General features: G+C 35.2%; 2 long non-coding RNA genes across 4 annotated transcripts; one reads left to right on the top strand and one right to left on the bottom strand.

Moving 5' to 3' along the window:
* Positions 1–826: 826 nt before the first annotated feature.
* Positions 827–22614, top strand: LOC138136534 (uncharacterized). Of its 3 annotated transcripts, none has more exons than XR_011161323.1 (5): positions 827–3874; positions 3931–3997; positions 5329–8040; positions 8094–21222; positions 21270–22614. It is a non-coding gene; the product is annotated as an uncharacterized lncRNA (long non-coding RNA). The 3 variants fall into 3 exon arrangements; XR_011161322.1 differs by having other exon boundaries at positions 3565–3874; positions 8094–8572; positions 8621–22614; XR_011161324.1 differs by having other exon boundaries at positions 3570–3874; positions 8094–8168; positions 16113–22614.
* Positions 4136–4799, bottom strand: LOC138136539 (uncharacterized). Its single transcript, XR_011161330.1, has 2 exons — positions 4432–4799; positions 4136–4368 (listed from the first exon to the last, which is right to left on the bottom strand). It is a non-coding gene; the product is annotated as an uncharacterized lncRNA (long non-coding RNA).
* Positions 22615–24578: the final 1964 nt, after the last annotated feature.

The raw sequence follows: 24578 nt of genomic DNA on the forward strand, positions 1-24578 counted from the left end.
CGCACACATTGGACATTTCACTGACTTAATTTTATTAAAATGAGATACTGGCGGCAGTTTCGTGACAGTTTAGGTGATACATCAGTCATGATCACATATATCATGCGTATCCCACCTCATTATTGATTATAATGACAATAAAGCTTAGACTAGATAGTTTTTTTTTAATGACGTACAAATTGGCGTGCGAAATTCCGTGCTCCCCACTGTACATACATATATCAATTATAAAAAGATATTTTTACATCAATAAACCAGTATAACAGTATAAATTGCATTTTTTTCATTTACTATTCAGTACCTATTCAGTATGTTCCTACAAACTTACACCTACGCGTCAGCTGCACTAGTGTGTATCGCGTGTAGCTTACAGTAGGTATAACTAGCTAACTAGTGTCACCAGTGTTAAAGCAGTTAACTTGGCAAATTGATGTTTGAATAGGTTATAAAACCAAACTGGCCAAAGAAATAAACTGACGAACAACAAATTAACCAAGTTAACAAATACCTTAAAATATCAGGTTTATTAACATTTTTCTTTTAAAAAATAGCAATATTTTATTTACATTCACAATGCTATCCTCCCTATTATCTAATGAATGACAGAACTTGTAGCTCATCAACTAGATATTCTATTTATTATTTATTTTAGATGCCATCTTTTGAACGCTCATTGAAAGAGCTATCCAACGGTATATCGAAATACAGGGTGTTCCGTTTAAAAAAAATTGACTAAATAAAGAGTTTGCGTTTGAAGCGCCCTCTACGTAATTAAGTAAAAATGTTAATGTTTTTCAACAAGGCAAAAATTGACGATATTTACAATTGCGGCCACGGAATTTTGGCCGTCACTTGTCATTCCATTGACATGAGATGTAAAGCGGCCCTTACGTATTCCTAACCTCACTTTCTGCTATTTCAAGACTTGTCATTTTGACGCTGACTGACTTGCATGAAAACGCGCTTCCTCATTGCCTGCAACAAGTCAGGCACACACATATTTACATGTATATGCAGGAATAAGGCAAAAAGATTCATTCCCCTCGGATTCAAGACAAGACTTTCTTGGATCTTCTTGAATCTTAGCTCTCTGTAGTCTCGGTAAGATCTGTGCACCCTAACGCAGGTGCGCATGTGCTGCATAACGCCTTTCATTAAATAAGCACAAACATGCCTTCCTGCACATAATGCGATATCTTGTAAAGCTACTTTAAGAAACGATCAAACAATGATATTTTATTAACCTAATGTTGACAAAGAGAAAGAAAGCGTAAATAGGTAGGGATGATAAATATAAAAATAAAATAAAAACATAATAAATAGGTAGGTATTAGAAACATGCAAAGAAACTAGTATTTTGTAACTGCCCGATTTGCGTCTAAAACTTTTCTTAGTCTATTGGGCATGGAAAGGCATAGATTTCTGATGTAGTCCTGAGGTAACGCGTGCCATGCATCAGTGATCGCAGTAAGGAGTTCCTGTCTATTACGATAAATTTGTCTCTGTTTTTGCAAATGCCTTACCAAAAAACCCTACATATTCTCTATCGGGTTCACATCTGGACTACGACTGGGCCAGGCGAGGACGTTTATATTTTGATCCTGGAACCATGTTGCTACCCTATGAGACGTATGCACGGAGCAGTTGTCCTGCTGAAAGATAAAGTTTTGATTGGGATAAACCCTAGTCACTGAAGGGCGCATCACATTTTCCAGGATCCTAATATAAACGACAGAGTTCAACCGCTCTTCTACATGGAGCATTACCCCAGGACTAACAGCAGAAATCCACCCCCGAATCGTTCGGTCGGTTCAACGTAGCGTTCATCATATCGGCTGTTTCGTGGTCTATACACCCTAACACGACCATTGTGCGACGACTGGAAGACCTTTTCGTCTGAGAACACAACCTAGCAGCTGCGTGGTTTCGAAGTTCAGTATTCCTCAGACGACGACGTGAGGTTTTGACGGAGCCCGGGAAATTACTAATATTCACTGCTGCAGTAGCAGTAGTAAAAGGACTGTTTCGTATCACAGTTAAAAGTTGTTCGTCTTGATTACGTATAGAAATTCGACGTCCCCCGGAACCTGGACGTCGTTCCACTGTTTGATCTTGCCTCCATTTTTTAATAATTGCACTTAGGTATCGTGCTTCTTCCTATACCCAAACGTTCCGAAATTTTAGAATGTGATAGACCATCTTGGAACAGGGATATTATTTATCTGCACTTTATTAAAATAGGGTATTGGTGCCATGTTCGCAACTATTTGAATGAAGTATGACAGTGACAAATTTTTAGATGTCAATTCCAAAAGTCAATCATAATGACAATAAAGCATGGACTACATCCATTTTTTTTGAATTGACATGAAAGTGACGGCCAAAATTCCGTGGCCGCGATAGTACAATGTTCAAATTTCAATCAAATTTACACTACCGCTAACAGCGCTACCTATCGGCGATGCTAGTCTCACTCACGTTATAAAGCTTGCGGCACATTCAACTAAGCCACCAACGCCTACTGCGATGAGACAATCATTTATAATGACCCGTATATGTATAAAGTTTTTTTTTTTTAATTTGGCGTCGAAGTTGGCGTTGGAGAGTCAATTGAGAACGCACCGCTCGTATAAAAGCGTAAGATTTAAACAGCTCATCCGTGATCCGTAACCCGTATAGTGCATTCACAATCGACTCTTCAACGCCTACTTCGACGCCAAATTTAAAAAAACACCCGTTATCTTTTCCGTAATAATCTGCCCAATCGACAGAACCCAAGCAACTGTATTTTGATCTATAAACAAGTTTGTGAAAGGAAGATCACTGAATCTTAATCTCAAAGTTTGAGATAAACAAATCCCAGGAGCAAACGTTCGTAGATTTTTAAAATGGTTTAAATTAGTTGGCAATATAACAATTAATAATTTTAATAATTCATAAATGTAGTCTTTTGCTCTTATTTTAACTATATTAAGATCCTCAGTTAGCGTTGTTTAAATTCCATAATATTCGAGTTATATTTCATCATTGTATCTAACACGTATCTAACGTATTATGAGCGCGTAACTAATGTATTATTATGACTAACTAATGTATTATATTATAAGTAACTAAGGAAGCTGAGTTATTCGAATATTATGGACTTCATAATTATCAATAAATGTGTAACATAAAGTGATCATAATCGTTAATGATACGATAAACTTTATTAACATGCTGATGCCGCGCTACTAATAATTTTATATATAGTGAAATTTTTTTAATAAACAATTGTCAATGTCAAAATTAAGTACCACCCTAGAATGTGAACATATGGACCAGCTGTATAGGTAACAATTTGACATCAAATCATAGTTAAGGTTATGTTCACTTCTCTTCCCGTACCTTTCTTCCGCGAATTCATTTTCAAAACAAGTTGAATGCAAAATTAGCAGAAATCTTTTTCGAATTTGAAATAAATTCTCGCTCGTCAGGGCGCAGGCTCAGTTACAAAAAAAAATGTTGACACTCAGTGTAACTAACCGTATTCGTATTATCATGAAAATCACTGTTTGGCTCATACCAACATGACAACGTTTTGACAATTGTTTATTAAAAAAAATCAATTATAACCTCAATTTTTATATTATAACATTTTGCACTCTAGGTCAAAAGTGTACTATGCCAGCGAATAAATTTCGGACATCAATTTCATGCCATTGTCATTAGTTGTAAAACACTCTTTACATATTAATAACCCTATTTTTCACAGTTGTCACTTTGACATTAAATGTGAGGTTAGGGTTTGTGGTTTTCTTTGCGATTGTGGGATAGAAAGATAAACGAGTTATATGAAAGTTTATACTAAATTAGTTTACAATATAACCAAAAACAAGTAAGAACGTTAAAATGACCATAAAGGTTTTTTTTATTGCCAACTTATTTTAACAGGTGCTGGTTCTATAATTTTGGCGAAGATTATACATGATAAAGTATTCGTACTTAAGAAAAAAAAAAGGTAACAAAAATTCTCTAATAATTAACATTTTAATTCTATTTAGGTACAGCTGTTGCATAGCCCAATTATTTGGAACTTCGCTGCACTTTATTTTCACTTTAGGGCTGCGTGTCGTAATATGTGTAATGAGACTAAAGGTCGTCCTTAATCTATTTATTTAAGTTAGAGGTACAACAACGTTCTTGAGTCTCTGGTGAATGAAATTTGCATGAGACTGCTCCAATCACTATCGTGGCGTCTTAAATATACCCTAAAACTCCCTGCTAAAAGGAGGGTGTTAACAGTACATTACAACACAACAGATGTTGAAAGTGCCCTCCATTTTATTGTAAACGTAATAACACTGGCCCCTTCTTATTTTCCAAAATGTTCTGCAACATAACCTCACTAATATCTTCACAACAATGTGTAATTTCATGCATTAATTCTTCTACATTTTGTAACCGCTGTTTGTAGACAATATCTTTCAACCTCTCAAATATTGAAAAACCGAAAGGAGTGAGGTCAGGGGAACGAGCAGGCCATTCTGGATTAAAATGTTGACTTTCAGATGGTCATCAGAAAATTGTTGCAAGTATGCAGTATTTGCCTTTGTGGTTTGAGCTGTAGCTCCATCATGTTGCAAATAGCCAAACTGCTGTTCCTCATCATCTAACTGGTTGATAAGAACTTCCAATATTTGTTCCCAGGACATCACCCCATTAATTGCATCTAGTGTCCGACCGACTATTCGGTTTCGGCCAGTTTCGGCTGAAAATAAAAAGTTTCGGTTTCGGCCAAAAATCAGCCGAAACTGTTTTTCGTCGCGTCTCGCTCTTTGTTAATTTGAGTATTATTAATAATACTTATAAATGTTTAATTAAAATTGACAGAAGTTATTTTTTTAGTTTGATTTATAATAAAAATCGTATAGTCCGGAAAAAATAAATGTGAATCCTGACTTTATTACCCAAGTCAAATTACTTAACATGTTCAAATAAAAATGTATAGATAAAGATTTATGATGACTGAGGAACAGATGGTTATCTTATCTATCACCAAAGTTGCAGGTAAAAGAATTTCGAAAACTCGCTGTATTTATACCTGCTCCTTTTCGAGAAGGATCTACCATAAATCTTTACTATCGTTATCATGTGGTTAAATAATTTGACTTAATAAAGTCAGAATTCACATTTATTTTGTCCGGACTATTAGCATAAAGAAACTTTGACGCCAAATAAAAAAAAAACACCTTTACAGTAAATTGAGCAAATCAAAATTTACGAGTAGATAAGTTAAGACTTGTATATTTTGCAATTATTTTGATTATGAACATGAACTTAAATTTTCAGATTATAAAATCAAAATGCAAAATTGCCGGCTACCACACGAATCACCAAGATGCGAAAGAAACGATTTGGAAAAGTACTACTGCAAGGGCTGCAATTTTGAAACCAATCTTGTGGTTATTTTAAAGCAACATGTCAGGGAATGTCACAGAAAGGACATTGATTGCATGCAAGATCAACCAAAAAATGACACTGTTGTAAAAAGCTACATTTGTCAGAAGTGCATTTTGGAAACATATTCCGTTTTATTGTGGATTAAACACTTGAATGGTTCATGCTTTAACACAAAAGAATGTGAGAACGTTAATGAAGAAGAACACCAAGCCGCAAAGCAGTCACTTCACCACTTCCAGTGGTATAGTTGTGATGACTGCGAATTTAAAACGAAATGGAACGCCTCCCTAAAACGACATAAGAAAATTCATCTCTCAGCAGATGTTGTGCAGTGGTACAGCTGTGACAAATGCAAATACAAAGCGAAATATAGGGGAGACGTTAAAAAACATCAGGCAATTAATCATTCAGCAGATGCCAGTCAGTGGTATAATTGTGATAAATGCGAATTTAAGACGAAACAAAACCGCTACCTAACGCGACATAAGAAAATTCATCTCTCAGCAGATGCCATCCAGTGGTATAATTGTGATAAATGCGAATACAAAACGAAACGTAACGAAAGCATTAAACGACATAAGCAAATTCATCTCTCAGCAGACGCGGTCCATTGGTATAGCTGTGATAAATGCAAATACAAAACGAAATATAAGTGGAACATTAAACAACATAAGGCAATTCATCTCTCAGCGGATGCTGTGCAGTGGTATAGCTGTGATAAATGCAAATACAAAACGAAATATAAGGGGAACATTAAACAACATAAGGCAATTCATCTCTCAACAGATGCCATCCAGTGGTATAATTGTGATAAATGCGAATTTGAGACGAAACGAAACAGCTGCCTAAGGCGACATAAGAAAATTCATCGCTCAGCAGATGCCATCCGGTGGTATAATTGTGATAAATGCGAATTTAAAACGAAACAATACAGTTGCCTAACGCGACATAAGAAAATTCATCTCTCAGCAGATGCGATCCAGTGGTATAATTGTGATAAATGCGAATTCAGAACGAAACAAAACAGCAACCTAAAAGTACATATGCAAATTCATCACTCAGCAGACTCGGTTCAATGGTATAGCTGTGATAAATGCAAATTCAAAACGAAATATAAGGGGAACATTAAACAACATAAGGCAATTCATCTCTCAGCAGATGCCATCCAGTGGTATAATTGTGATAAATGCGAATTTAAGACCAAACAAAACAGCTACCTAACGCGACATAAGCAAATTCATTTCTCAGCAAATGCAATCCAGTGGTATAATTGTGATAAATGCGAATACAAAACAAAATATAAGGGGAATATTAAACGACATAAGGAAAGTCATCTCTCAGCAGATGCTGCTCATTGGCTTAGCTGTGATGAGTGCGAATTTTAAACGAAACTAAACGACTACCTAAAACAACATAAGAAACGTCTGGTTTGTCTAACCAAAAGTAGGACTACCTAAAAACAACGTTGAACAAAGACTCAAATGAGAACTGTTCATAGCATACAATATAAATCGGTGTCAAGTGGTTTTAGTGTGACGAATGTAATTTTAAAACAATGTACAAAAACAATTTAAAGTCATAAGAAATGAAAGGAATGATTTTGGTATTTCAGTTGTAAAAACAATACCTACGCGTTCTATTTTATTTTTGTTAGCAGGGTTAGTGTAGAAAAATGAACTTCTGCGTTAGCAAAGGAATTGTACACCAACCCTGAAGTTTAACTAATAAATTGATTAGGTATCTTTTGTTTCTTCCTTTTTTGTTTGTATAGATAAATGCGTGTTCAATAAATTTCTGTTCTTATGATTATTATTATTTCAATATACCACGTTTATGTGACTTGTGACATCGGCACAAATACAAAAGCAAATATCATTAGAAGAGACACCCTATACCCCAAACAACATGTGTTCAAAGCAAGGAGGTTAAAGTAAGTACCCTAGATAAAGAACGGTAAGTACTTTTATTTGTTCCCTACTTGTAAACATCAGTTTATCAAGTCACTGTATTCACCTTGAAAATGTCTCTTAACTGGCTAGCATGTAAAATTATACTATAGCAAGCATGTAAAATTTTACTGGCTAGCCAGTAGAATTTTACACCCGTGCTCATATGAGTGATGTGCGTTTCCAAAGCAATACGTGTAAAGCTAATACGATTTTTTTTTCAAAATACTGGAATTTTTAATAGTTTGTATAAGTAATTACAAGTGAGGAACAAGTAAAATATTCAACAATACACGCATGGTAACGGGTTTTACTGGCTTCAGAAGGTGACTGGCTCGCCTTCGGCTCTCCAGTCATATCCTTCTGTCGCCAGTAAAAACCCTTTTACCATGCTAGTAATGTTAAATACTATAACCTCGTTGGTTCAAAGAAGATTTCCATAGCTTTGCTACCATACCATAGATAGATGCTACGTGGATTGTGCACTCGACAATCGACGTGCATTGGACGTTTGACATTGACATGGGGAAAATTAAATGTTAGCTTAGGCTTTGTGCTTTTACTGCTTTTCTTTGCGATTGTGAGGTGGGATTTGAAAGATAAACGAGTTGTATGAAAGTGTATACTAAATATACCAAATTAGGTTACAATATAAGTAAGAACGTTAAAATTACCATAAAGGTTTTTTTTATTGCCAACTTATTTTAGCAGGTGGTAGTTCTATAATTTTGGCGAAGATTATACATGATTGATAAAGTATTCGTACTTTATCATCGTACAAAGGTAACAAAAATTCACTAATAATGATCTTTTTAATTCTATTTACAGCTGTTGTATAACCCGATTCTTTGGAACTTTGCTACACTTTATTTTTTACTTTAGGGCTGCCTGTCGTAATACGTGTAATAAGACTAAAGATCGTCCTTAATCTATTTATTTAAGTTAGAGGTACAACAACGTTTTTGAGTCTCTGGTGAATGAAATGAGTATGAGACTGCTCCGACCACTATCGTGGCGTCTTAAATATACCCTAACACTACCTGCTAAAAGGAGGGTGTTTAACAGTACATTATAACACAACAGATGTTGAAGATGCCCTCCATTTTGTTGTAAACGTAATAAATTCGCCTTTTCTTATCTTCCAAAATGTTCTGCAACATAACCTCACTAATATCTTCACAACAATTGTAATTTCATGCATTAATTGTTCTACATTTTGTAACCGCTGTTTGTAGACAATATCTTTCAACCTTCCAAATATTGAAAACTTAAAGGAGTGAGGTCAGGGGAACGAGCAGGCCTCTGGATTAAAATGTTGACTTATTTGATGGATGGTTATCAGAAAATTGTTGCTAGTTTTGCCCTTGTGGTATAGGCCTCCATCATGTTGGAAATAGCCAAACTGCTGTTCCTCATCATATAACTGGTTGATAAAAACTTCCAATATTTGTTCCCTTGACCTCACACCATTAAATTGTATCTTGAAAAAGTATTGATCCAATTATTCTTCTTCATGACACAGCTAACCATCACCTACTTTCATAGAATGCAAAGGTGTTCTTCAAATTCATTTTCAGTAGACCAAATTCGGCAGTTCTGTGAATTTACATAACCTGATACCTGGAATCAAATTTTATCAGTAAAGAAAGACAAATCTAAAATTCTGTTGTCATTCGTGATACAGAAACCATTGGCAATATGCAACATGACGTGGATAATCAGCTGGTTTGAGTTGTTGCACTTTATAGGGTTTCATGTGTAATCTCTGTTTTACAATTTTCTGGCAAGTGCCCTGCAGTACACCAGACTGCAGACAATTTTGATAAACATTTAAACTTCTTAAATCTTCAACAATTTCTTCTCTAACCTGAGGTCTTACTGGTGACTTTCCCTTGGAAATGTTTCCCACGCAATTCGCGTGAACGAAAGCTTTGCCTTCCTGACAAGTCACAATTACTGTAAATAACTATTCTTGCTTTGCTTACTTTTAATGATAATGATGATTATCGGGAACATTTTCGATTGCAAAATTAACTGCTTCTACAAAATCGAATAAAGTACTCTGATCTCCATCATATACGGAAATCATATCTCTTAAATCTTTCAAAGTGAATTCGGCCATTGTATAGAAATAGAAAATAAAAGTTTCTTTCAGGAGACCTTTACAAATAGAAATAAGGATGCTCTTTGTCGCACAGTGATGTCACTGCGCAAAGGAATTCTGCGTCCTGTGAGACAACAAAGATGTTGACCATTAAGGTGCAAATCCACGATGAGATATTTTCATGCAATTTAGGTCTCATGATACAAAATTTCACGAACAACTAAATATCATTGTGGAAACACTCGTGAGAGACACGAAACACTAAAACACATAGCACAAGATATTGTCTCCTGCAAGTTGTTCGTGAAATTTTTGTATCATGAGACCAAAATTGCATGAAAATATCTCATCGTGGATTTGTACCTTTAGGATAGGTAATTTCGACGAGTTAAACCAACACAAACCAATGGAAATAAGTGTAGCGATCAACTGTTCTCTCACAATGTGCAGATTTCCTGCGCATATTTTCCATCTCTTATAAATGTAAATAAAGGTCCATTAGACGTCAAAATATGTTGCAATATAGCAAAAATAATAAACAAGTACATATAATAAATTACTCCCTAGGATTTAGGGATATTCGATACTATTGGGTGATTCAAAATGGTTGTCGATAAGTATGGCAACTATGTACGAAAATTTATGTGGCAACTGTGTGGGTAGGATAGAGTTGACATTTCTTTGACAGTTCATAGTCCCGCAATTTTGAAAATTGTCAAATCATTGTGCAATGGCATAAAAAAAATCAAACGTAGAATGCAGTGTTGGTATATACAGTGCCTTTTTTTAACGCTGACCATAGGGATTTACATGACAAAAACTTTCGATCGTGTTAACAAGCTTTATAGCAGGAATTTTTAAGTGAAATTTGGCAGAATATTAGATTAATATTTTATAAATCAATTTTAAGTTTATTTTATACTACAGAGTAAAATAATTACGGAATTATGTAATTTAAAAAAAAGTACTTTTAATTTATTACGAGTACATTATTTCTTGCCCAGAAGGTTTTATAATCGTTAGACAGTTACAAATGACGACAGTTTGAACAATTTATGAAATGAAAATTCAAAAATAATTAAAACAGTTTAATATTGTTGAGGTAGAATTTTATTTATTTTGATGTATGTAATTATGATTTCCTGTGTTTTATGTTTATGAAATAAAACTGCACATTTTTCAAAGTCTATCCCATTCAATCATTTCTTTATTTGAAAAGGTGTCCATTGAAAATTATTACTGTTTGACGTTTGTTGACTTTACACTACGTCAGCGTACTTTGGCAAGCCACGTGGTAAATTTAATAAACCTATTTTTGCTCTAATTCCGTGATTATGTTGTTTTGTACGATGGGCCGAACTGAAATTGATTTATAAAATACTAATCTAATATCCTATCAAATTTCACTTAAAAATTCTTACTAAAAAGCTCATTAACAGACCCTAAACTTTTTAGCATGTAAATCCCTATGGTCAGCGTTAAAAAAAAGGCACTGTATATCAATCAACTCTTCAACGCCAACTTTGAGGATAAATTTAAATGAACGCACGATATGATTATAACGGAGATACTGACGTGTACAAAGATTGTTAAGAAATGCCACCGTGTGGACGTTACATTGGTCTTGTACACGGTGTCTTGTATAAACCATTCACGATTATTTCAAATTCGGACTATCTATGAAAATCTGACATTTTAGTTGGCAGTATTGTGATTTGTCTTAATAAATCTATTTTAGGTTATAATTCAACCGAACACTGCTCCCAAGTTGTTACATTTTTTAAATAATTGAACGCATTAGAAACAATAATCGAAAATTTTAATTGAAATGAAACATAGGTACATATTTGTATGGCAGTTCTGGGTAAATTCTTATTAACTAAATTAATGACGGAATTGACAACAATGCGAATATTTAAAAACGAAACGTCATATGACAGGACCTGACGCCAATCTAACAAAAAAATATCGCGGCCTCCTGCGTGTTTAAAATAATCGTGAACGGCATATACATATAACAAGTGACAACAAAAGGTTAACGACTAAGTGATATCCGCAAATCTGTGGAAAAACTAATAAAATGCTATAAACAAAATATTAGACTTCCAAATAAATGGTGACAGAACTAATGATAAAGAAAATAATTAAGGGTTACAATTAAGTGAAAAACAAAGTAATAAGTCAACTTGACTTATTGGTGTCAGTTATCATGCGTCCGGGATGGTGCTCTCACACATTGGGGGTAATTAACTTATCATTGCACACAAACTACACTGGGATATAACATGTATTTCATTTGATGTCATTTATTCAAATCGCATAAAAAAATAAGAAAGATACAGCGTCAAAAGTTTTTCGTCAGTCACTCGGTACTCACGTTGAATTGAGCATTACCTATGTTGGTTCCCTGCATGTCACTATTAACACACATAGCCAAAAAATAAAATTATTTGACCTTGAAATACCCAATCCATCCTCAATTTAATACGTTAAATTCGCTTTATGTTGGTTCCCTGCATGTCACTATTTTAAGACATAATCACATAGCAAAAAAAAAATAAAATTATTTGACTTCGAAATACCTAATCCATTCTGAATTTACTTTATCAGATTGTAGCAATCTTTATTGCATAAACAAGGGCTAAAAACATGAATGAATTGTTTTTCGAAGTTTCGTGTGGTTGGCAACACATTTACGACTTTATGTTGATCCACTTGACTGTCGAATTCAAATATGACAGTTCAAAAGTCAAATTACGGTAGAAACTCGATAATTCGTCACGTGCGGGACCGGGTGGCTGACGAATTACGGAAACTGACGTATTATAGACAATTCCAGGAAAAATAACTAAAACACATGTTGAAGTTGTACATACAGGGTTATTTACCGTAGATTCCAGCGAAAATTTAATGTTATGCAACACAAAATACCAAAAGCTCAGATTAGTATACCGTGAGTTTTTTATTTTACTGAACATAGGATTCATGGATCTGTAAGTTTGGTTGCATATTTCAAATGAATTGACTTTTTAGAACTGGACATAGCCATTTTACATTGTATGTTCAGCGAAATAAAAAACGCGTGTATGTACAACGTGATCAAGAATGACTGAATCTGTTGGTAACATTGAAAATTTGAATGATTTTGGTAAACTCTGTCCACTCATAGATTGCTTGACATAAATGTTACTAAAAATGTTCACTTACGCTATAACAAATAGATCCGGCGCGAAATTTAAAAAACTGGAAAGAGTAGGTTTAAACGTAATGTTTTATTATTGTTCTGCATGTTTGTACAGTCGATGGACAAATAAAACTGGGACAAAAATGACAATCACATAAGTCAAAATTTGGAAATTTGCATCGTTTAATTACGGCTTTATCATAAATAGGTTAACTTTGGTATGACATATTATATAGACACTGACAAATATATTGACAATTCAATGGTCTGATTTACATAGATTCAATTTTAAGTGTCCCAGTTTTATTTGTCCACCGACAAAAGAAAACTTCAGTATAGTAGGAGTAATATATTAGGTTTTTTTTATTATAGGATATTTCACGAGTGATAATGTGCCCGACGGAATTAAAAATGCAACCCACAATACATTTTCGAATTTCCGAAAAAAGCTGGCTAATGAAATTAAAATATCCAGCTTTTCTCGGAAATGGCTAACACAAACAAGAGATTAATATTTAACATTTAATGCATGAACAAAAATGACCTCTATATCATTTTCGATGTAATGTGACTTAAACTGTTCATTATGCTAGATTTTTGAGGCACGCACTCACTTCACAAATTCAAAAAAATCAACAAAAAATCGCAAGGGAACAGATCAAAACAGCAACACGATCAAAATTAATAATTTTTAAAACTAGAGAAACGCAAACCAAAGCTCTAAAGGTGAAAAATCGCAAATCTAAATGCTTAAACCACTTGACAGCACTGACAGTTTCAAATTTGAAATGTCATATAATTTATTTTTCGCGTGGGATTCATAACAACCAATGAGAATCAGTGGCGCGAATGTTTCAAGATATTACCAACACAATCTATGATACTTTGTTAATATTTCAATGTTATGGTTTGGGGATTTTGTTATCTAAGGATATTTAAAAAACTGCATTTCCGGTTGTCAGCTTTGACAGAGTTGACAGGGGAATTGGACGTTTACCATCAAAGGGTCATTTTGTAGTAGCATAAAGTAGAAAAACACCAACATTTTTCAATTGTTTCATTGCCAACAGACTCATTGTTGATCACGCTGTAGAGTTGTAGAGTTGGCTTGATCCTGCTTCCTAGGGGCGTTTGTCGATTGTTAATTGGCTCCACTGTTATTGTTAAAATTGTAATTATCTGCGTTTAAATAAAATTGCTCATTAACTATTTAGATTTGTCTCCATTTACTTCACAAGTCTGTGGCAACCAGGCTGTCAATTCAAATCTAACTCTCAAAAACTCTCCTAGGAACCAGGATCGAGCCTACTTTCTCTTATATACTGCTCTGTTTTTTTAATTTGGCGTTGAAGAGTCGATTGTGAGCGCACCACCGGATAGTCGGAGAGCTGATGACGAATTTAGGGAAGGTATTTTAGGCAATCAGAAATATAAAAAAATTACTATCTGAATATTAGTGAATCTGGAATCGAGAGTCGCTAAGGGTGTTTGCGGTTATTTTACTACTGCGCAGCACATGACATTTGCAAAAAATTAATCCCAAAAAAACATACTTTAGGCAACTCGAAATTATACTAAGTTTTTAGTTTAACATTTATAGATTACAGAAATAAAAATGCCAGATTATTTGGATTATTATTACAGCTCAAAGTAATTTTTTAGTGTACGCAAAAAATATACTTTAGGCAGTCTGAAATTTTTATGGCAGATTTATTAATTGATATTAAAAATATGTACAAAAAAGCCAGACGAATACGAGGGTTTTAAATAATTCCCCGACGCGAATAAACATTTTAAGTAAGTGCGACAAAAAAGTCTGCCAGCAGCAGCTAAGGCGAAGGCCCCGGCTCGCTTTTTAAAATAGATTATTAAATAAATCTTTTCTTCAGCAATGCCTTTCCTTAATATAGAGCTTATATCTGCCTAGATATTCTATATAATTGTGTTGTCAATTATACAGGGTGTCTCAGCTAAGACTTTCGAGCATAATAACTCAGTTATTTTCCAGCGGATTTTTGTGAAATTTAAAATGCAGATATTTTAGACGGTGAAGAATAAAATCCCATTAATGCAATCACCCAAGTCTTAAAAACTTAATTTTTACATGCCTTTTTAAAATGATGAATCAATTAAGATTTACATAAAAAATTGATCGTCAATAAAAAATGCTGTAGGGAAAAACTCTTCCTTGAAATACGTCTGTTTTGCAAGAAAAAAGCAAAAAACCGTGTTAAACGTGGCTGCAAATGCAAAAACGTAGAAGCGTATGAAACAAACGCGCAATTTTGCAGAATTTTGGTCATCTCTTTTCGCAGAAGCGCAGGTGACATATTTGACGTTTATATTTCTAACCTTACAAACACTTACAAAGTTAAAGACTGCCTAGAGTATATTTTTGCGTATACAAAAAAATGACAAGATGACGATTGTATAAAGTCAAAAATTACAAAATTTGAGTCGGTTAAATTCGGTTTTTTTACAAAAACGTTATAACAATTATGACGGTGAATGACGTTTATTTATCAAAACCATCAAGTTAAAGTTCAGTTTGTTTCATATTGTTTTCCCAATTGAATAGTTGGTATTATTCACAGAAACAGTTTTTTGGTGGTCAAAACAGGTAGGTAGCAAAAAAAACATTGAATTATATTTATTATTTTTTTGTACGACACTGTCAGAATTTGAGAATTTTCTAGTGTGTGAACGGATTTTGATAAATTTGACAACTTGTCAAAACGAAACGTCAAGCCAAAAAAGCCCAAATTACACACGAACTCGTTAAATAAACTACTATTAATTTTACAAGAGAGTGATGTCAATGTGACAATAGTTAATTTGACAATTTGTGACAAAGCGAAAGTTTGATACACAACGAAAATTTTTTGGATGTACAGCTTTTAATGTCCACCGATGGTACTTTGGGGCAGTCTTTAAAACCGTCCAAATAATCTGGGATATTTATTTCTGTATAATTCAGTATAATTTCAAGTTGCCTAAAGTATGTTTTTTGGGATTAATTTTTTGCAAATGTCATATGCTGCGCAGTAGTAAAATAACCGCAAACGCCCTTAGCGACTCTCGATTCCAGATTCACTAACATTCAAATAGTACATTTCTTATATTTCTGATTGCCTAAAATACCTTCCCTAAATTCGTCATCAGCTCTCCGACTAGGATTAAAACTGTGATCATCTGTTTAAATCTAACCTCACTTTTTGCGTTGTTTGTGTTTTTAATCTGCAGTTTAAAATTCAGTGGTTTTTAAGACGAGTGGTTCATTCACAATCGACTCTTCAGCGCCAAGTTCCAACAAATAAAAAAAAAACACCTTTACAGTAAATTGAGCAAATCAAAATTTACAAGTAGATAAGTTAAAGAGTTGTATATTTTGCAATTATTTTGATTTGTTTTTTGTATTGATATGAAATTAAATTTTCAGATTATAAAATCAAAATGCAAAATTGCCGGTTGCTCCTTGAATCATCCAGATGCGGAAGAAACGATTTGGAAAACTACTACTGCAAGGGCTGCAATTTTGAAACCGATCTTGTGGTAATTTTAAAGCAACATTTCAGGGAATATCACAGAAAGGACACTGATTGCGTGCAAGATCAACCAAAAAATGACACTGATGTAAAAAGCTACATTTGTCAGAAGTGCACTTTTGAAACATATTCCGTTTTAATATGGATTAAACACTTGGATGATTCATGTTTTAACACAAAAGAAGAATGGGAGAACGTTAGTGAAGAAGAGTGGTACCGATGCGAATCTTGTTCCTTTAAGACAAAGGCAACAGTTTTGGAAAAACACCAGACCGCAAAGCAGTCACTTCACCCATTCCAATGGTACAGTTGTGATGAATGCGAATTTAAAACGAAACGGAAAGACTCCCTAAAACGACATAAGAAAATAATTCATCTCTCAGCAGATGCCCTCCAGTGGTATAATTGTGATGAATGCGAATTTAAGACGAAACTAAACAGCTACCTAAAACAACATAAGCAAATTCATCTTTCAGCAGACGCGGTCCAATGGTATAGCTGTGATAAGTGCAAATACAAAACGAAATATAAGAGGAACATTAAACAACATAAGGCAGTTCATCCCTCAGCAGACGCGGTCCAACGGTATAACTGTGATAAATGCAAATATAAAATGAAACATAAGGGGGACATTAAACGACATAACAAAATTCATCTCTCATCAAATGCCCTCCAATGGTATAATTGTGATGAATGCGAATATAAGACGAAACTAAACAGCAACCTAAAACAACATAAGCAAATTCATCTTTCAGCAGATGCGGTCCAATGGCATAGCTGTGATAAATGCAAATACAAAACGAAATATAAGGGGGACATTAAACGACATAACAAAATTCATCTCTCAGCAGATGCCCTCCAATGGTATAATTGTGATGAATGCGAATATAAAACGAAATTAAACAGCAACCTAAAACAACATAAGCAAATTCATCTTTCAGCAGATGCGGTCCAATGGTATAGCTGTGATAAGTGCAAATACAAAACGAAATATAAGGGGAACATTAAACAACATAAGGCAGTTCATCATTCAGCAGATATGGTCCAACGGTATAGCTGTGATAAATGCAAATATAAAATGAAACATAAGGGGGACATTGAACAACATAAGGCAATTCATCTCTCAGCAGTCGCGGTCCAATGGCATAGCTGTGATAAATGCAAATACAAAACGAAATATAAGGGGGACATTAACCGACATAAGGTAATTCATCTCTCAGCAGACGCGGTCCAATGGTATAGCTGTGATAAATGCAAATACAAAACCAAATATAAGGGGGATATTAAACAACATAAGGCAATTCATCACTCAGCAGACGCGGTCCAATGGTATACCTGTGATAAATGCAAATATAAAACGAAATATAACGGAAACATTAAACGACATAAGAGAATTCATCTCTCAGCAGATGCTGAAACCAAAAGTCGGTACAACCAAACACAACGTTGAAGAAGAGAACTGTTCATAGTATTTCTGAATAATATAGATCGATGTCAGGTGGTTTCAATGTGACGGATGTCATTTTAAAACAAAGTACAGAAACAATTTAAAGTCGTAAGAAATGAAAAAAAAATGATTTTGATGTTTCAGTTGTCAATATGTAAGTACGAGTAGGTAGGTATGACGAGTGTTTTTTTTTTAAACTTGGCGTTGAAGAGTCGATTGTGATTGCATTATACGGATAACAGATCACGAATCAGCTTTTACGCTTTTACACGAGTGGTGCGTTCTCAATCGACTCTCCAACGCCAACTTCGACGCCAAATTAAAAAAAACACCTTTATGAAAAGATGGTTTAGAACAATACGCGTTCTATTTAATTTTTGTTAGCAAGATTAGTGTATAAAAACGGACTTCTGCGTTGGCAAAAGAGTTGTACACCAACCCTGAAGTTTAACTAATAAATTCATTATCTTCTGTTTCTTTCTTTTTTGTATTGTACAGATTAATACGTGGTAAATAAATTTTTGTTTTTATGATTATTATTATTTCAATATACCACCTGTATACCTACCTGTGGACTGGTTTATTTGTGACAAATGTCGGTACAAATACAAAAGCAAATATAATTCGAAGAAACACCCCTAACAACATGTGTTCAAAGAAGACTTCCAAACGTTCAACTGTGATAAATGCTACTTTTTTACACAAGATTGAAACATACATCACATGAAGAGGCGTTGTGATTTGTGCGTGAATAGTGTTCTATGATTATAGCTGTAGGATGCGCCCATGTGTACTATCGCTGGCCAAAAAAAAACTCGTACACAGATGACAGAACAGATCCAAAAATTTAAAATTTGAGTTGTGTAAACATCCCTTTTTTAATTAAGGTTATGTATGCATGCATAGGTTTGATTTTTTGTTTGGGCAATAAAACGGTACTTTATTAACACCAACCTCAGCAGCAATTGCCCGTCTCTTAAACGTTGCGCTATAGTCTGTTTTTGAATTTCAGTTAAACCCATTTTTTCGCATTGACTTTGACACTGACAATAACGTTTGACGTTGTAGACTTTGATTTACAATCCTACCAAAATTTTGGCTGTACGAGTTTTTTTTTGGCCAGCGATACTACCACTCATCCGTTTGTAGAGTAAAAACACAAACAACGAAAAAAGTGAGGTTAGATTTAAACTGTTTAAACAGCTCTATGAAACAGCTGATCCGTTATCTGTAATCCGTGGTGCGTTCACAATCGACTCTTCAACGCCAACTTTGTGGATAAATTTAAATGAGGACCCTGTAGGTTTTTCAGCGCAGCGGTTTTATTGATTAATTTTTTTCAACACTGAACGCTGGTGAACGTCGTCGACGTAAAGTTTGCACTGAGGAAAATATTGAGACTGCCCAACTAAGACATTTAATTGAAACAGAATATGTATATTAAAAAAATAATAAAAGTCTTAATGCGAAATACATTATTGTTATGCTAAGAAGATGTTCAAAATGGCGGCGATGTGGGCATGTTAATAAACATATGGACAGGTCGGTGCAATGTAGACTCAGCGAGCGAACGTTGCCAATGTTAAACTTAGTGATGGATAAATGACCGGTCATTTATTTTTGGTCAAAGTTGACCGGTCCTTGATCGGTCAATTACCAGTCATTGTTGGTCAAAATGTAGGAACTAGTTAAACATCACAAAATGATTTAACTAATGTCAATGATGTCAAGGATTATTTTAATACCAAATAATGGTTCTTAATTCCATTTTTTATAAGATTTATTGATCGATAAATTATTCTTCTAAAATTGTGTAAGTGAGGTTAAGTTTGAATTGTTTGAAGTTATACTTTGTTTTTTCTTTAACATATTTGCTTGAATTTGAACTTTTTGTTAATTTAAAACGCTTTAAAACTTTCAACACAACTGTGTGTGTGTATTTTCAGTTTTTTAGTTTCTTTTAAAATACTTAAACATTCGTTTAGAATTTAAAAAAGTAGGTGAGTATTTTATGAAAATAAAAATATATTGTATGTCATGTTAAGAAGACACAAAAACGAATGAAAAACAAAAACTACTTCTTCCTAATAGATAAAAAGCTTAGTAATCGTTTTCCACAATGATCTTTATTAAAGTTTTAGATGTTTCATTGTCATAATTTACATATTTATTGTCATAATCCATTTCTTCATTGTCAGCAGCTACGTAAATGAAATCAGACAACCCAACATAACCTCATCTCATCAGTCAAACAGTCATCATATCCTATAATCTTCAACATTATAAGCGGGAAATTTAAATTTTAAAAATGACTGGTCAAATTCGTCAAGTCATTGACAATTATTGACCGGTCAAATGGGTCAATGACTAAGTCAATTACCGGACCTCACAACACTAGTTAAACTGTTTTACCACAAAGTAAAATAAAATAGTATAACAGTAAATTGAGCAAATCTAAATTTATAAGTAGAAAAGTGAAGACTTGTATATTTTGCGCTTATTTTAATTAGTTTTTTGTATTGACATGAACTTAAATTTTCAGATTATAATTTCAAAATGCAAAATTACCAGTTACCAGTCGAATCACCAAGATGCGAAAGAAACGATTTGGGAAAATACTACTGCAAGGGCTGCAATTTTGAAACCGATCTTGTGGTAATTTTAAAGCAACATGTCAGGAAATATCACAGAAAGGACACTGATTGCATGCAAAATCAACCAAAAAATGACACTGTTGTAAAAAGCTACATTTGTCAGAAGTGCACTTTTGAAACATATTCCGTTTTAATGTGGATTAAACACTTGGATCATTCATGTTTTAACACAAAAGAAGAATGTGAGAACGTTAGTGAAGAAGAGTGGTACCGACGCGAACGTTGTTCCTTTAAGACAAAGCAGGCAACAGTTTTGGAAAAACACCACTTCCAGTTGTATAGTTGTGATGACTGCGAATTTAAAACGAATTGGAACGCCTCCCTAAAACAACATAAGAAAATTCATCTCTCAGCGGATGCTGTGCAGTGGTATAGCTGTGATAAATGCAAATACAAAACGAAATATAAGGGGAACATTAAACAACATAAGGCAATTCATCTCTCAGCAGATGCCATCCAGTGGTATAAGTGTGATAAATGCAAATACAAAACGAAATATAAGAGCGACATTAAACAACATAAGGCAATTCATCACTCAGCAGACGCGGTCCAATGGTACAGCTGTGAAAAATGCATATACAAAACGAAATATAAGGGGGCCATTAAAAGACATAAAGCAATTCATCTCTCAGCAGATGCTATCCAATGGTATAATTGTGATAAATGCGAATTTAAGACGAAACAAATCTCTTACCTAATGCGACATAAGAAACGTTTGGTTTGTCTAAAACCAAAAGTACAAAGTACATACCTAAAATCAACGTTGAACAAAAACTCAAATGAGAATTGTTCATAGCATTTCCAAATAATATAGATCGGTGTTAGGTGGTACAGAAACAATTTTAAGTCATAACGAATGAAAACGATAATTTTGGTGTTTCAGTTGTCAATATGTATGAGTAGGTACTGTTACGATTTAAATCTCGCGGTAAATCGTAAATGCGAGAAAGTTCTAGAACGTTCCAGAACGGGCTCTCGGACCCCGACTTCCGGTACCGGCCGCGTCAATTCGGCGAGAGGAGGGGAAAATATATAAAGGTGGAACAGACGCCATTTTTGAGGTTCTCGACTAGTTCTGGTGAGAGGTTACGACCGATCCGGGTGTGAGTGTTGTGTTCAAAGGGGGAGATTAGGGGGTGTTTCCAGTCTGCAACAGGGGCTGGCGAACCCGTGGAGGAGGACCGAAGCGGTTGGGAAACCGTCCTAGAGGAATTCCAACCGTACGTCGCGGCGGATAAAGGCTTCCTTCACGAGGGTCATCGACCCTACGCGTCAGCGGATCATTTCGCCACCCTGTTGGGCCGGCGTCATCCCCAAGGATCCCATCAGAGAACACGACCTCACACCGGACTGTCCCTGGCCGAGGAACCCGAGTCCAGAAGCAACTCATATCTGGCAAGGTCCTTCAGCGTCTTTCTTTTTGCAGTCCGCCATCTTGGCTCTTTTCTTTTACGTAGTTTCACGTTATCAGACCTGAAGAGACCTCGCCAGAAACGACGCGCTCGCTGGCTCTCGGAAGTTTTTTTTATCTTTATCACTTTTCATTATCATTTTTTTACACCGGGGCTAACACTGGCTAATTTACGCCTATTCCTAGGAAGGGTCGAGGGGAGGAAGGACCCCGAGGACTTTCCGAGGATACGGACGGCGTGATAGACTACCGGCGGAAGAAGGACTCGGAGGACCTTCTTCCAGCTCACTCTTCCAAGGACTCTTTTTGGATTTCAAGCCACAGGCCCGGTGTAAGGGAAGTTTTCATTAGTTTTCATTGAATTGTCAAGTTGAGATATAGCCTGGTAGTACCGGCACTGTTTGTAAATTTTTTCTAGTGTTTAAGCGCCTTCAGAGTGTCATTTTGAGAACGTTTCAGTTCTCTTCTAACCTCACCTTTTGTATTGTTAACCTTGGTTAGTTTCATTTTGTCAAAAGGTCAATACTTTAACTTGTTTTTTTTTGGAATAACAATTGAGTATATCCTAGTATCTCTTTACATAGACGACAGTGTTTCGCCCGTAGCGGCATCTAAGTTGGATTTAATTAGTTACTTTGTCAAAGGTCGCGCAAGCGCCTCTAACATGACCTAACGACCACTACTAAGTAGTAGCCGGGACCGACAGCTTTACATCTCCTCCGAAAGATGGTAGTGATTTGAAAAAACCTGATGATTTAACCGGGAATCGAACCCGGGCGGTTTGGTTGATAAGCCAAATAAATTGATTACATACCTATCTTCTGTGTCTTTCTTTTTTGTTTGTATAGATTAATGCGTGTTCAAATAAATTTCTGTTTTTATGATTATGGCTATTTCAATATACCACCTCTATGTGACAAATGTCGGTACACAAATACACAAAAGCAAATATCATTCGGAGAGACACCACAAATAACATGATTGAGTTCAAAGAAGACTTCCAAAATTTCAAGTGTGATAAATGCTGCTTTTAAACAATTTATCAATTACACGAAATATGTAATAATTAAATTATTCCTATTAAAGAAAAGCCTCTAAATACTGCTGACGGAGCGCTCCAACGTTTGCCGCGCAAGACGTTAACGTTAACGCGCCCAGGCTGTTCGTGGAAAACTTAATTCGCTGGTTTGCCGGCGAAGCAAGTTGTCCACAAAGAACAAAATAACGATCTATCGAACGATAGTCAGACCGGCAATGATGTACGGCGTCGCGATCTGGGGCAACGTGGCCAACACGCAACTCCAGTCGTACAAAACAAATTCCTCCGGGCCGCCTTCAACGCGCCCTGGTTCATCAGAAAAGCTCAACTCCATTGGGAAGCAAATCTTCCAACCATCAGGAGTACCGGCAAGATGTTGCAGGGAAATTCTTTGAGAATGCGACTAATCACCCAAACCCGCTCGTGCGTGAATCCGTCAACTACAACGAAAATGTAGCATAGATACCGCCACCCACGGCCAAAATGTGTGCTCCTCCGACAGGACTGAAGTGACATTACCACTTTCTGTCTCTCGCGAAGTTTTTCCGGTGTTTTTATTACAGATCTCCGCGGACAAGCGCAGTTCTGTAACAAATAATAATCAAACATTTCCGAGTATGTTTCAGATCCCATGCCAGGGCCGACTCCAGTTCCAGAGGACCAGGTAATGCGTATTCAAACCGGGTTAATTTTTATAGTTTCTTCTATATCGATTTTCTCGAGCGTTTCCCCATTTCTTCTTCGGCTCCGACGAGGGGTTTTTCTGTGGTTTTTGACCTCGTTGTAACGCACAAGCGGGAGCATTCCGTCGACGTCTCAGCCGGCTGCGAAATCCTTTGACGACTTTGAGATGGTCTTGCCTCGACAATTTTTCTCTCGGTACGCCAAAGAACGATTTCGTATCCTTGATATACAGTTAACTATTTATTTCCACCTTCTAAGCAAATGACAGTTTACAGGCATTTGTGGTAACTAAGTAAATGAGTAGTAACAGGTAGTAATATTTTAGAGGCTTGTAGAAGATACCTCTAATATTTTACGATGCTCATCAAAAAATAATTAATCAAAACTAATTAAATAATTTTTGAAAAAGTTTATCATAAATACAAACAAATTTAACTATCAATTGTTGCAATTACATAGGTTGATAATGCATTTTGATCCGTTTTTGAAAGTCATTTTCATACCGCATCTTGGGATCGAATCAGAAGAGAACCGCACTTGCAGCGTTGGTAATTCCGTGGTTATTTTCTTGCACTTCAAGAAAATCGCCTTCAAAGTCTTCATCGGGCATTAAAGTCATTCTTTCTTTTCTTTCTTTTGGCAACAATTTTCACGAAACTTCTGACTGTATTTTTGTTGTTTATCTCAACACCATGACGACGTAGGTACAATTGTCCCACCACCTTTCATTACAAAATTTTTATAAATATAAATAACAATTAAAAAACAAAATTTAAAGGCTGAAGGTGGAAATAAAAGTTTCTATGCAACTCGCTTAGCAATTAATCTTTACTGGGCTTACTGTCTTATGGAGACTCGTTCCTTACATCACTCGTCCCACAAAAGCCAGCGCGCCCGTTAAGATTAATTTACTAATCGCGTCACATAAATAACTACGGTGCGATCAATTAAAAAATAAACCGAGTCGGCGTGTTACCTATGGCAACCCATGCTATAGCATAGGCTCCAAAGCAAACTCAATTTATTTTTTAAATGATCGCTCGGTATTTAACTTAGAAAAACATAACCTAATTTAATCGACAATTTTACTACTAAATTAAATTCAAAATTTCCTCCCATTATGTC

This window comes from Tenebrio molitor, chromosome 8 (assembly GCF_963966145.1).
Source record: "Tenebrio molitor chromosome 8, icTenMoli1.1, whole genome shotgun sequence".
NCBI lineage: Eukaryota > Metazoa > Arthropoda > Insecta > Coleoptera > Tenebrionidae > Tenebrio > Tenebrio molitor.